This window comes from Pimephales promelas, chromosome 3 (genome assembly GCF_988280905.1).
Source record: "Pimephales promelas chromosome 3, fPimPro1.hap1.1, whole genome shotgun sequence".
NCBI classification, from domain to species: domain Eukaryota; kingdom Metazoa; phylum Chordata; class Actinopteri; order Cypriniformes; family Leuciscidae; genus Pimephales; species Pimephales promelas.
The window spans coordinates 42,266,286-42,281,696 of record NC_142771.1 but is presented as its reverse complement, the minus strand read 5'-3'; the positions used below and the strand labels follow the sequence as shown (position 1 = coordinate 42,281,696).

Here is a 15,411-nt window from a genome sequence, read left to right as displayed (position 1 = left end):
TACGGCAGAAGAATAATGATAAAAACCCTTACAAATAGAATAGGTCCTTCTACTTTTTTGACTTTACAATCTGAATATCTGTTCTATCTTACTGTAATTAGGGATGCACCAATATGAACATTTTGGCCGATACAGATAACCGATAACTCTCTATATTTGAAAGCCGATAACCGATATATCGGCCGATAAATCTAAACCCAAAATTAACAAAAGTCTCACCAGTAAAATCTATGTCCCAAACACACAATTATAATGTTCACATCCGATATGACAGACTTACTCATCACATGTTGCACTTTTCTGTATTTTCCTTTTCTGAAGTGATTCTAATCATATTTCAAGCAATTCAAAACCATGTTGAACAGTGCACATCTGAAGTGTCTCAGCTGAAGGAAATAATACATTATTTATTGGCTTTAAAATATTGGTGCCAAATTTTATTATCAGGTCGATTACGATAACATTACAAATTAACATATATCGGCCGATACCGATATGGTGGCCGATATATTGTGCATCACTAGTATAAATATTCCTTTAAGTTATATTTTTTTCCAGAGTAGTACACCATAAGAAACAACAACAATCCACCATGGAGCTGATTTGCATATTTAAGAATGAAACCAAAAACAAAGGCACAAAGTTGATTTAATTCACCCACGTAACTCAATAAACCTCACAGCTGAAGAAACCTCGCACCCTCACAATGCCTTATTCATAGTCACCACATGTCACGCTGACATCTCAAGTCCATTTCCTAAATGATTTGAAAGAGAAAGCTTCCTTTTCCTTCAGCAGATGAGAAAATATCCTGACGCCCCTATTTTTAGCTCATCCTGTGTCATGCTCCCATTCACAAATTAGATTAGTATTTTTGGCAGAGGCTCTGTGCTGTTTCTCATGTAATTAGTGGTTTGCCTGCATCTGATTTCTCATGCTGGTTTCGCTGTCGTCTGGGTTAATAATGCGACTAAAGTTAAAGCTCAGTACAGCTGCATTAAAACATCAGCACTGACTCCAACGTCAGCATCCTAATGGCGTCAATCATAACTTGCAAAAAAGGACAAGTATATGCAATGAGATTAGCAGATGCTTCACTGTGAAACTGGTGGAAGTAAGATATTCCCTAACATTGTGTCAAGTAATGTGTGATTTTTCTCAAAAAAAAAAAAAAAAAATACAAATGATGTAACTAAATTAACATTGGTCTTTCCACTGAAGTATCTTCTGATGGATAGGACACAAAGAGCTGAAATTGACTAATGACGGGTAATGACTGACAGCCCAAACAGCCAATCAAATCGCTGTTGCATAATTCCGCCAAAATCGCTAAAAAGCATATCGCCCAAAATCATAATCAAGTAGAAGAAAAATAAAAAGTATGCATAAACAATATATTTTAAGTTTATTGTAAAATATGCATATGCATTAAAATATTTAAGTATATTGAGAATGTAGGAAGATCGACTCCATTATGTCATTCGCAGTGATTCACGGGAGTGGGCGGAGCTAACGAGATCTTTTACCGTGTTTTGCTTGATTCGACTCTCTAATTGGTGGAGTTTTCTGTAAAGCATCATGGGTAATGTAGTTTTTCAAGCCGAATGCCACTGTTGAACGCGGTTATTTTAAAAAATAAGTTGAAATGCACGCTAACGGCTTCAGCAGAAGAAAAACTATTGGTTAACCTTGTAGCTCACAGTAGGTTTCTTCAAAGGTTTAAGTTATCATTAAAAAACTATTTCCGCATAGAGAAAATTAATAGAGTTTTGGCAGAACCCGACCGTTACACTCTGTAGTTGCTAGGGTAATGCTAAGTGGTTGTTAGGGTGTCTGGTTACAGTGTTCCGTTGAGTTTCATTTGTTCCATTCCTGAAATCAGCTGCTATTCTCGACTTGTTCATGTCATAAGCTTCTGGCATGCAGCCAAAGTTTATTTTAAGGGTGGAATACCTACGATTTTTGTATTAAAATATCCCAAAATCACAAGGCCAGTGTTATATATTTAGCTAAGATGATAACTTACAATATTCCAAATGTTTCAAACAATGTTTAAATCGCAAGAAAATTTAGATTTTAAACAAGGAAATGGGGGAAACGGGGAGTCGCCATTAAATCGCGTCATATCCGCGTTACCTCGGTTTCCGCTCGTACTGTGTGTAGTCCTGGACAAATGCGGAAGTTGTAGTTCTGCGTTAGCGTCTATCAAGCAACAAACGTCAGCTTGTTTCGCGCATTTGTTACGGAATGGAGCACAATTATTCTTTAGCGATTGCACCTGGTTCTGTCTACAAAGACAAGTCTCATAAACGCAAACGTCAACGAACGGGTCAACCAAACGACCCAAGAAGAATTTGGGACAAGAGAAATAAAACAAGCTCAACATCGGTGTGGCATTTCCTAAATGGAGAGAACTTCGTGAAAAACTCGAACTAGAAAGAGACGCCGATCTTGCATGTGTTTTACTTGACAGGCGAGTAACACCGTGTTCTGTATTCAAATTTCATGTCATAAACCATGCAAAACAATTAGTGTTATTGTTAGAATGTGTTGTTGTCTATGCATATGATGTGAAAAATCGTGAAATGTGAACTTTTTGCTGTATCTTAGAAAACAACGTTTATCTGAAAAGTGTTTCAACCGTCCCGGCTCTCCCCTAACATCTGTAATAACTAATTTACTTTTAAACATTACTTTTCTTACGGTTATTTCAGTTTAATGAAAAACAAGCATGTCATTAAACGCAACAGTTATAGAAATCGAACTTTACCTCATGCATGACAACTAATTTTCGATTCCCGTCTGACTGATTTATACTGTCTATGATTTATCCACGGTGGAGTTGAAAACAACAGTTCCCATCATTCCGCGTTCCTCCACGGCGTCATCAAGCAAAGCCGTTGTTTGTTGTTTTGAATGTAGCGCCCTCTAGCGGCATAAAATCTTAGGTATTGTAGCTTTAAGAAAACCCCCACAAAAACCACATTGTTTACCCCTGTTTACATCCGTAAAGCCTCTGTTACACATTTTCTTCGGTGTTAATGTCAGTGTTTATGACCTCAACTGTCTGACTTCTTGACACTGATTTCTTGCTTAGATATAAAATGCTTAATATCGGCGCCGATAATCGGCCGACACCTAGACTGAATTATCGCCTCATTGTTTACAAGCATGGAGAAGGAGGATCGTTCAAATTTTTATTGTGTGTTGAATGACATATTAATGTCTTTGTGTCAGTTTATTGTTTTAAATGGTCCTTTCGTGTGCGTATCCTGGATGTTTAACACAACGAGGCTGTACTTTCGCCTACGTCCAGCGTGACCTTCCCAACGTGACTACGATAGGGCCCTAGGTGTTCCCATTACCTGCCGCTAAACCTCACAAATAAAGAAATGAACTGTGGTTGGGTGCTTTACACATCAAATGCTCTCTTCCTAATCTAGTAGGCTCTTCTTGGGCAGAAAAACCTGCAGACTTTAAGCCGCTAGTCAGACGTCTGGCTAAACGAGACTAAGGTCAGAGGAACATTAGTTCTACCTGTCTGGTGAACACCATCTAACCTCAAATTTTAATCTGTTTAATAGAGCGGCTCTGAATGATGATAGCATTTCTGCGTGGCAGGATCATCTGGATTTCATCTCCGTCTAGTAATGGAACGAATCCAATCAAAAATAAAATCTCCTTGTCAATCAAGGTGTAGCTCTCCATTCACAGCAAGCAATTTTGCGTTTCAAAGACGTCTGAACAAACACAGCCCTGACGTCTAGGCTAAAACAAGGCCAAATTTGGGCTGTCAGTGAAAATTTAATCGACATCTAAACCATCGCCCAAGAATAGTCATCAATTACATAATTACATGTCAAAGAAATGAAACCAAACACCTTGTAATCACTGTTGACTTTGCTTACATGAGGGAATATCATAAGTTATTTTGGCAAAAATGACATCAAGTCAAGCCAAGTCACCTTCATTTATATAGCGCTTTTAACAATATAGATTGTTTCAAAGCAGCTTTACAGTGATAATAGGAGATTACAGTAACAGAGATGGTTTGGGCTTTACAGCATCTCTAGAATAAACTTATTGTCCAGCTAAAGTTGGCATGGGGAATCAGTGTCTCCTATAAGATGGGACAGTGAGAGCTCGTTTCTGAAATCCCCAAGGCCTACTCAGTCAGGAAATGAGTTTCGATTCCAGCCGTCTGATAGAGAGCCACGAATGAGACAAACTGGACACCTAACAGTCCTGTTTATATTGGCCCCGTCTGTCCAGACAGCACATCTGGATCTGAGGAATCTGAGACGGGACGGCAAAGACGAAATCACTCCGTCGCGCTATTATTGCTGAAACGTGGGCGACGAGAGCTGAGCGTCCGGTCCTGGCAGATCTTTATTGCTTTCATGAGACATTCTTCAGTCGCTGGTGTTTTATTCAGTCCTCACAAACTGAATTCCTTGTGACTTTGGGGTTTAATTATAAACTATGGAGGGGCCGTTGTTAGTTTAAGTCCAGCTGTGGAGATGTAGAGGAAGAGAGCTGGCCCAAGTGTTTAAATGAAGGTAATCTGAGACACGTGTTAACCTCTGGGACAACAGATGTTGTGTGGGTATTTAACATTTTTTTAATTAATCTTATCATTATTTTACTAAGAGTCATTCAATTGAGATTTGACTTTTATCTGAACCTGTATGCCTCCATAATCCGCATTACAATTGAATAGGTTATAAAGTGCTCCATAAATATATATATTTTTAATAATATGCAGGATTTGTCACTTTATTATTCTAATGATAATGGCAAAGATAATCTGTCTGGCAAAAGTATTTTTGACCACATGGTTCATGGTCTTTTACACTTGACCTCAACCTCAATATTTCAACTCTCATATGGGAAAATCATAGATACAATATGACTATATTTTATAATGTACCCTATAAGTATAATACTACCAAAATGTACTAGAGTGAACTTTACATCTGATTTTAAAGTCCCCCTGTGGTGAAAATCCAGCTTTTAATGTTGTTTATGTGTCTATGTGTTGTTTTTAATCTGCTTTATGACAAAGCATGAGTAAATTCATAAGTTGACAGCATTGCTGAGTATTTCCTCCTTAAAACTGCAGTGAACCAAACAAAGACAGTCTCAAAAACACGTTTCTGATGTCACACACGACCTTGTAACCAATCAGATCAACGTGTGATCGTCAACGAGTGGATCTCTGAGCTGAGTGAGTGGAGGCGGGGCTCATTTGCATATTCATAGAACCACGCATACTAAATGAGGCAAGGGTGTCGAGTTACATTCAAGCTATTTAAAGGCATGACAAATTTATTTTTAAAGAAAAACAAAATGCTTAAATATGTCATTTTGGAGATCAAATATGAGTTTTAAGGGATAACTGGGGGAAGATTGAATACAGGTTGACCTGATGCAACCCTACCATCTTACTTTGTGCTTGTGGTGGGAAAATATACATCAACAATATATAATCAACTTCAAATCGCATTAGAAAAATGGCATTTTCTCACAGTAACCTATAGGGTCATACTCTTGTGTTCATTTTCTTAGAAGAGGTTGTGAAATAAAGGGAAATCTTTTAGACTATGAAGAAACCTTGGAATTTTAGTTTGAAATTTGCTTCACTTTCTGTTCCAATCGTCAAAAAATCAACAACTTTAATTTTATGGACTTAAGTCGTATAAACTCATACAAAAAAGAGTTTTGTAACTAGCTCTGGAATAAACAGTAAACTATTCATATCAAACCTAGCAATTAGTGATTTCCACCCACAGCAGATTGTTGATAGTAATGAGGTGTTGGTGGTGAAATAACACAGGTGAAGCCCTCAGTTGCTGATTCACTCTTAAAGAGCCTCTTACTCACACTAAAGCAGCTGTCAGGAATATGAGCTGTGACCCATTTAACCAGCTACACTTTACAAATGATGTCAAACCTGCGCTGGCCACACTCCACAGGCAATTATGCACAGAGATGCTAGTTTGGGCTTGATTCAGTCATTTCCTAACCAGACAAGATCAAGGTACTTCGCATGTCTGGACAATACAATTATGCACACAGCTAATCGGAAATATACTTGTCATTTCCGTGTGTTTGGAGATTTTACTGCGGATGCCAATACTGCAGAAAAATAAATCAAATGACAAAAAAAGCACCTTTAAATGACTCACTTGTATAAGAACAGCAGGCAGTTACAGCCATCCACAAGTTAAAGTCACCATGAAATCACAATGGACGATTATTTATGGAATATTGCATGGTTTATTATAAATTATTTATCCGTGCACATCATTATCGGCCTACATTTGTTCTAGTTCCAGACGCCGCTTTACTGTGATATACGTCACAATAGGGAAGAAAGGACAATCGCAACTCCCATTTCGTGGTGGCTTTAAAGGGCACCTATTATGCCCCTTTTTACAAGATGTATTGGTCTTGGGTGTCCCCAGAATGTATTTGTGAAGTTTCAGCTCAAAATACCCCATAGGTAATTTATTATAACCATTTGAAAATGTCATTTTTGGGGCCTGTTTAAAAATGAGCTGTTTTGGTGTATACGACCTTAAATGCAAATGAGCTGCATATCCCCGCCCTGCCTTTCGATGAGGGCGTAACTTGATACCTATGGCAGTCGGTAAGCAGAAGGGCTGAGAGAGTGTGAGAGACCCGCTGTTTTGAATGTCATTCAGCCGAATATGTTTGAATCGGATTATATAAATAGTCTCTGATCAGACCCAGATGACGAAGAGACACCGGCAGAATTTACAATTGAGAATGGACCAGTACGTCTCGTTATGGTTATTTGATACATTTATGTACTTATAGAGTTGTAACCACGTCCCCTTTGAAATTATGGATGTGCAACACACACACACACAAACCTTGGCGAAACTACATACACATACTGTGATTATTTATGCGAGGGACCTGTTGCGTCATGTTTACTTGTCATACAGGTGCTTCTGTGGCAAATGTGAGAAGATGGCTAACTTACAGAACAACAACATGCAGTTTTTAATACAATATGTTTAAAAATATATACAGTATATTTCTAAACGTGTGGTTACACACTATACAAACAAGGTTTAAATTAGCCTATACACAGACATCCTACGACAGTAACTAAGAAATACCGTAGTGATATTTTTTTTAGAATTAGCTTTTCTTGACTTCAAGGAGCTGTATGCAAGAAATTTATTTCAATTAATCATACATTTTCCCTGATATGTCACAAGACATTAAGAATCATGTTCATTTCAAATACTTATATCACTGACAACAGTAGTCCAGCCAGGATATTGTCATTTAAAAAGTGAAGTTGCAGCCCTTGACTGGTTGCTCCACCCTCCACCAATCACGGGGTCAGTAGTGTTGCAGCATTCAGGTTGCCAGCTCTTCTCTAGTTACCACAGCTGCAGATACAAACGTGTCGGAATCGGATAAAAAACGTTTAACATTGCTACACCACAAAAAAACCTTGATATGAATCCGAAATACTTTGTGACAAAGTCCAACATAAATAATTAACAGAAAAACACTCACTATCACAATCTTGCATACGGCTCCTTTAAGGGGTTTGTTGCAACCAGGGCAAGACTGTTAACTCAAGAATTGTCAATGTGTTGAACTCATTTTGCGTTTGGTTTGTGAAAGGCAATCCATTCACTGCATCTCAAGGTAAGTTCACTGGAGGGGAAAATAGATAATCAGCGGCATCTTGTATTTGCGTCCTCAGACAAAGCCAAAGTGTGTCTTCAGAGGACGTGGAATATACACTAACAAAACTAACACAGACTACTAGTTCATGAGGAGTTATTTCTTTTTGCCATTTTTGGTGTTTAACATTGGTCACAATGAACTCGTTGTGGAAGAACATGATTTCTTTCAAAAATGTCTGTAAAGCGGCTGATGAAGGAATTGTTCTGTTGGTATAATTCATCAAACCGACAGTGTACTATAAAGTGACCCATATAGGCCAAACGTGACTAACCCCACACACACACACACACACACACGTATCTGTGGACCTTCGTGTCAAACAGTATGAATTTTGAATGATGCAGCATCTTAAAAGTGCATCGCCAACAAAAATCCCACACGAATCCAGGAAAGCCGCATGTGGACGCATTATTTACAACGGAAATGATCCACACACACACACACACACATGATTCTGTTGTTTAATTAACTATTGAAAAACAATAATCATTAACCAGATTAATTTGCATACAGACAAACAGAAGGCAACTGAATAACAGCACATTCACAAGTGACCTAAGCAGGTCTGTATTTTCCAAAGATAATGTCAGTGACGTTGCTCAAAAAAAAATGGTGCATTCTAGTTGGTTGTAACTTTGTCACATTAGTTTGTTATTCAATTTCGCTTTAAGCATATTGTGTCCATAAGCCCACACACACACACACATCTTTGACATTCTGCTCATAGATATGGTCCAGGTCCCTCCTTCAGTGTAAGTCTATAGCATATGTCTGCTTCTGTATACACAAACAGTTTGATTATTTAGAAAAGTGCCTCCATTTTGAGGTATTATTCATAGCTTTTGCACAGGTTAATCTTATATAGCCACATGCTTGCTTAAGCCAGAACAGCCGAATACTGAGGAAACTCTGTGAAAGAAGAATTTTTGTTGCGTCCTGCTTGACAATCAAATGATAAAATTATAACTCTCAAAGGTTTACGACAAAGAACATTTAGTTCCTCAAGCAAATCTCTGTTCAATAACCTCTTTCTGAGGACACATACTGGAGAGAGGAACGCCACGCTAGAGGAAGGAGAGAATGAGACCAGACCACTGGATACACCTTTTCCTGATCCAAACAACCCACGATCTCTTACATAATCTATTCTCCTTCACCTCTACCGCTCGCATCCCATTCCATCAGTGAAAAACACTGCTCTTCAAAAGAGTGGCTCTCTTTCCCGGGAATGCAATCGGCCACATGCTCCAACACTCCAGAGACTCGTCTGCAGTCTGCTTTCCTTAAAGAGGGGGTGAAAGAGTCCTCAGTTTTTCCTGCGCCAACCTAAATTCCTGAAGCCGTATTGTTTGTGCAAATGTGTTTCTAATTTCTGTATTCTTAGATTTTACACCCTGCTAATGTTAAAGTCAGAGTCAACTATTTTTACAATCTCTGGACCAGTTTAATAAACAGCGAGGTCCCAATAAAAATTGGTAAGAAAAATGGTGAAGAAAACACATTAGTTAGTTTGGAGGGCATAAAATAGGTTTTTGTGCACAGGCAATGAATACTGCAATAAACAGTATTTGAGTATTTAGTAACATGCATTAGTCTCACCTTGAATCCTAAGGTGAGGGATGTTGGTTTCTGAGCTCCCAGGCTGTATTTTAAAGATTCATAGGCACATTGGTGTCTCACAGTGGATTCGAACCCGTGTCTCTCACACCAAAGGCATGCATCTTATCCACTGCGCCATCACCACACCCAATTAAGATTGATACCTTGTTTTGGCCAAATTCTTAGGCAGCTTCGCATGTATCCTTTAAAAAGGAGCAAGGGTCACAGTGCTTTACAACTAGCTCAGCAGAAATAATCATGCAAGATGGCAAATGTGTCCAAGAGGATTGTTAATATACTGTAGGTGGTTAGCAGTCCATCCAGTACCACAGTGGTAGTCCATTTTTTTCAGGCTAAACAGTATATTTATATACAGGACAGTGTCTTAGGTCCTGAATCTGATCACCAATTTAGGACCAGAGCACCAAGTGTAAGGATGCTCTTGGAACTGCTCTGTTTATTAATCACTGTTTTCCTTCACTAGGTAGAAGCTTTTATTGCCCAAGTATTGCTTTTCCATGTGAATTAAGGCCCGCTTGACGCCATGAAAACTGTACTATTAAATTGGAAGAAATTTAGCCTATAGTATTGTCACGGGTTGCTTGTATAAAGATCCAAGGACGATGCAAGGACAATAAAACTTTAATAGGCATTCTAGCATTCTATCCAGTGGAGTATAACATTTACATTTATTCATTTAGCTGACGCTTTTATCCAAAGCGACTTACAATTGCTATATATGTCAGAGGTCGCACACCTCTGGGGCAACTATAGGGGTTAAGTGTCTTACTCAGGGACACATTGGTGTCTCACAGTAGATTCGAACCCGGGTCTCTCACACCAAAGGCATGTGTCTTATCCACTACGCCATCACCACACCTGATGGAGGTTTCAGTCGTAGCATAACATAAGCACAAGACCAAGAACTGAGAAAAACTGAAGGCTTAAATACACAGAGGAAGGTAATCAACAGAACAGGGAACAGGTGTGGACTAAATAGAAACCATGACAACAGATTAATGACTAGAACTCAGGAAAAACTGAAAATGAAAACTACGACTTAAACCAAAAAAGACATAACTGTAACATAACTCCCTCTTCCCGGAAAGCATACCATGTGCTGTAAAACCAGTCCAAACTGAGGAGGGAGGGGGCTCTGGAGGAGGAGCAGGCATAGGAAGAAACCAATGACGCGATGACCATGGAGGAGCCATGGTGAAGAGAGAAGGAACCAGAGCAGCGACGCGAGGAGCAGAAGGATGACCGAGACCAAGGAGATGACTGACTGAGGTGGAGGTGGTAGTGGTGGAGACCAAGGCAGAGTAGAAGACTTGAAGAGCCAGGGTGATGCCGAAAGCTTGGAGGGCCACAGTGGAGCTACAGGCGGGCATGACCAAGGTGAAGATGTGGGATTTGCAAAACAGGGCAGAGACAGTGGGTGTGCGAAGGAGGAGCCTGGTGGAGCTAGAGGGGTGGAGGGTCGAGGCGAAGCTGCTGACTTGGAAGTCCGAGGCGGAGCCAGAGCGGTGATGGATCAAGGTGGAGCCAGAGGGGTGGAGGGTCGAGGCGAAGCTGCTGACTTGGAAGTCCGAGGCAGAGCCAGAGGGGTGGAGGGTCGAGGCGAAGCTGCTGACTTGGATGTCCGAGGCAGAGCCAGAGCGGTGATGGACCAAGGTGGAGCCAGAGGGTTGAGGGAGCCCGGCAGAGCACAAGGGAAGACAGTCCATGGTGGAGCCAGAGGGCGCGTTGAGAAAAGGTAGAGCCGATGGGTCGGACGGCCGAGGTGGAGACTAGGGCTTGGAGGTCTGAGGTGGAGCTGAGGGATCCACGATGCAAGGCGGAGCTGATGACTGGGAAGCGGATCCGTGCAGCAGAGCAGAACCACTGGAGGAGCTGAATGGAGACATCAGACACGAGGCAGATGAACTGAATGGGTCAGGCAGTGGAGGATGGATAGGGAGGCTGGGAAGGACCATCAACAACAAAGGAGACTTGGAGCTGGGCAACAAAGACTTGGAACTGGGGTTAACCAGCGACGACAGATTGAGAAAGTCCCTTGTGTGATCCTCGAGGGAGCGACCCCCCCCCCCCCCCCAAAAAAAAAAAACAACAACTATTTTGATCAACATGTGCTACGCATTTTTATATTTCAGTATATGTATTTAATGTTTTTATGTAACTAGTGCCACTTGTAGCACACTTCAAAACAATCCCTAATGATTGTCATTAGGACAATCAAACCTAAAATAGACGTGAGTTCAAACAAGTCAATGTTCAAAGTCAGCAGTGAATCACTAGACTGAATATTAATTCATGGTGTTGTTTCGTGGTGGTTTCCCTGCTGACGTCATGTGGTTTAATGAAACATACATCATGCCTAGAGAAACACCCCAACGCCCTGCAGCACAAACACTCACTGTTTTCATCATAAAACAATCCTGCCATAGTTTCACTATGACTGTGTCACTTCAAATGCCATATTATGACATTAGCTGGCACGACATTTTGATTCAAGGCTTAAATCTCTTTTTGGAATAAAGGCAAATTCAGCTGCATCAAGATCAAACATCGAACCGGTTCAGGGATCCAACTCAACAGACAAGAACATGAACGCATATCTCAATAACCAGAGCTACATCAGAAAACAAACTGGCCTGACAGCTTTGTATTTGCCAAGATGTTCTGCGTGGTTTCTAGGGTGTTGTTAGAGTGCTCTTGGTTGCTAGGGCACATAAAGTAACCGTAATTACGAGATTGCAACCCGTGACGTTCAACCCAGAGCTGCTCACGTCCTCAGACTCGGATTTATGCGTTTCTATATCAATACAATCAACGATGAAAATAACCTGCAGGAGTCAAGTGGTCTGTAAGTTGTTAACATTCATTATTATTGTAATGTTATGAGATATGAGGTAGTTTAACACCGTTTCTTGTGACTCTGCGGACTGTATGTTCATGTGTTTTGAAGGAGGCGTGGCTTTAGAGACGCTCTAAACGGAGGGTGGAATCTCATGCTATCAAAGCTAACATGCTATAGCATCTCCACAATTGCCTACCCTACCTTTGCATTTCAATTAAAGCAACAAAACCATTTGATGACCATTATAAAGGATTCTAGATCTTTTAGCATGAATGTGAGTATTTGCTGATTGGTAGCTTACTGGACCAAATCCACAACCAAACATACCAAACTTTTGAATGATCCCGTACCCAATCAGAAATGTTACTTGAGCATCAAATCATCATATTAAAATGATTTCTGAAGGATCATTTTTTATGCTTATATTGTTTCCGAAATTTTCTGCTGTATTTATCATATTGCTACTGTATTTATTAAATGTATAGTGTACTTTTATTGACTTTTGTATTTTAGGCAGCCTGCTAAGACCTGGCTAGGGACAACATATGGAAACTAGCACTCATAGCTAACTCTGGCTTGTTTACAGCATTTAATTTGTTGTTGATTAATGAGCATTTTCCCTATCAAATAAAAGAACAAACAAAGAACAAACAAACACTGAAGACTGAAGTAATGATGCTTTGACATCAAATATGTAATAAATTGTAATAATATTTCACAATATCACTGTCTTTAGTATTTTTCTCATCAAATCACTGCAGCCTTGGTGACCAAAAGAGACCTCTGTCAAAAACAATTAAAAAAAACTTAATTATTTCACACTTTAGTGTTCTACTCAATTCTCAATTTCTGCTCATTCTGGTATAAGGATTATTAGGAACACATGTTCAATTTCTCATTAATGCAATGGGCTACAACAGCAGAAGACCCCACCAGGTACCACTCATCTCCACTACAAATAGGAAAAAGAGGCGACAATTTGCAAGATCTCACCAAAATTGGACAGTTGAAGACTGGAAAAATGTTGCCTGGTCTGATGAGTCTCGATTTCTGTTGAGACATTCAGATGGTAGAGTCAGAATTTGGCGTAAACAGAGTGAGAACATGGATCCATCATGCCTTGTTCCCACTGTGCAGGCTGGTGGTGGTGGTGTAATGGTGTGGGGGATGTTTTCTTGGCACACTTTAGGCCCCTTAGTGCCAATTGGGCATCGTTTAAATGCCACGGCCTACCTGAGCATTGTTTCTGACCATGTCCATCCCTTTATGGCCACCATGTCCCCATCCTCTGATGGCTTCTTCCAGCAGGATAATGCACAATGTCACAAAGCTGGAATCATTTCAAATTGGTTTCTTGAACATGACAATGAGTTGACTGTACTAAAATGGTCCCCACAGTCACCAGATCTCAACCCAATAGAGCATCTTTGGGATGTGGTGAAACGGGAGCTTTGTACCCTGGATGTGCATCCCACAAATCTCCATCAACTGTAAGATGCTATCCTATGAATATGGGCCAACATTTCTAAAGAATGCTTTCAGCACCTTGTTGAATCAATGCCTCGTTAAATTAAGGCAGTTCTGAAGGCGAAAGGGGGTCAAACACAGTATTAGTATGGTGTTCCTAATTATCCTTTAGGTGAGTGTACTTCAGTGTTTTAAATGGTTTAACATGTCTCAAATTTTTTCCTTCAAGAGGGTTAAGACTAACCAGATTTAATTCGTTACGAAATCCTATATTTTGTTTGCGATTTGTATTTATGTTCAACAGTCATCCTGCCTAGCAGTGTCCATACGGCGGTGTGCTGGCGAGTTCACTGTGACTGCCACAGTGAGATCTCCCACAGCTTTGACTACTGTTACCCAGCAGGACCCCAGCGTTAGCAGAAGAGCTGAGAGATCACACCAGACGCTGCTCTGAATGAACCACCCAACCACTGTCAAAACATACCAGCTGGACGGACTCTCATCAACTCCTCAGTGTGAACACACAGCATTGTGGGGCTGCAGAAAGGGCAAAAATACCCTGAATATGCTAGTTGTTGTTTTCTGGAGAGAACCATCTCTTAAAATATAAACACACCACTAATATCCATGGATCATCTCCACGATGAGGGAACCGTGCAAAAAAACCAAACACCAATCATTAAAAAAAAACTCAAATCATGTAACTTTTGCCTCAGGTTAGCCTTTTCTGATTCGTTTCTGATCCAAGCAATACCTAGAGACACTATATCTACAATATCTACACACACATATCATAAAATTTGATGTTAGATCCAACTAATCGGGATTAATCGATTTGACAGCACCAATACAGTCAAACCAAAAGTTATTTAGACACCAGATATTTTTTCTAGTGTGCAGGACACTATAGTTCATGTAGTGAGGAGAGCAAAATAAAGTAAACTATGACATATTATACCCAATAACTCTTCATAAAGTGACTACTAACATTTATACAAATTTGGGAGCAATAATTATTTGGACACTTTGAGCTGATCGTATTTTGCAGAAGTGTGTTTTCTTTAATTGCTAATGCTCTTTTTCCACACAGACTGAACAACATTAAGCATTGCTTGGTATCGGTTGATCTAAACTGGTATTATCTAATTGTGTAGTTAAATTTAACAGCTGACAGATATTCATCATAATTCAAGTGTGAGAGTCTAACAGAAGGACGGACAAAACAAGTCAAATATCCACTGATAACTCTGAGTTCTGCTCATATTTACTACCATTTTCTAAACTATAGTGAATAACTGTGATAATGTGAGAAATGCTGAAGGAGTCTGAATACATGTTGGTTTTTTAACCCATCACCCAAAAGCTCAACATATCCTGCTGTATTAAAGTACAAACTGAGGGTGATACTCGAAAAGCTGGAGCTTGGGGAATATGGTGTTGAGTAAATTAAATCAATACTCATATCAGCTCACAGTCTCTCTGGACAAACAGTCTGGCAGGCTGACATATAGGTCATCCCACGCCGTCTGAAATCTGCACCTACACCATTGAAGTTTCTCATTTAATTGGAAAAAAAGAGCATTGTTTAAAGCTGATCCAGTTTAAAGTTGACTTCTGTGTGAATGTGTGAGTGTGCAGCTCTAAAAAACATCCATTTAGTTTAATGTCTATTACAAATAAGTTATCTGAAAGAAACACTTTATTAGGCCTTAAATTGAAAATAACTGTATTTTAAAGCTGGTATTGTG

General features: G+C 39.8%; 1 protein-coding gene across 1 annotated transcript in view; it reads right to left on the bottom strand.

The window, feature by feature from the left end:
- Positions 1-15,411, bottom strand: part of cyth3b (cytohesin 3b) — a 48,686-nt gene that overhangs the window by 32,757 nt on the left and 518 nt on the right. The gene's annotated exons all lie outside the window — the stretch shown is intronic.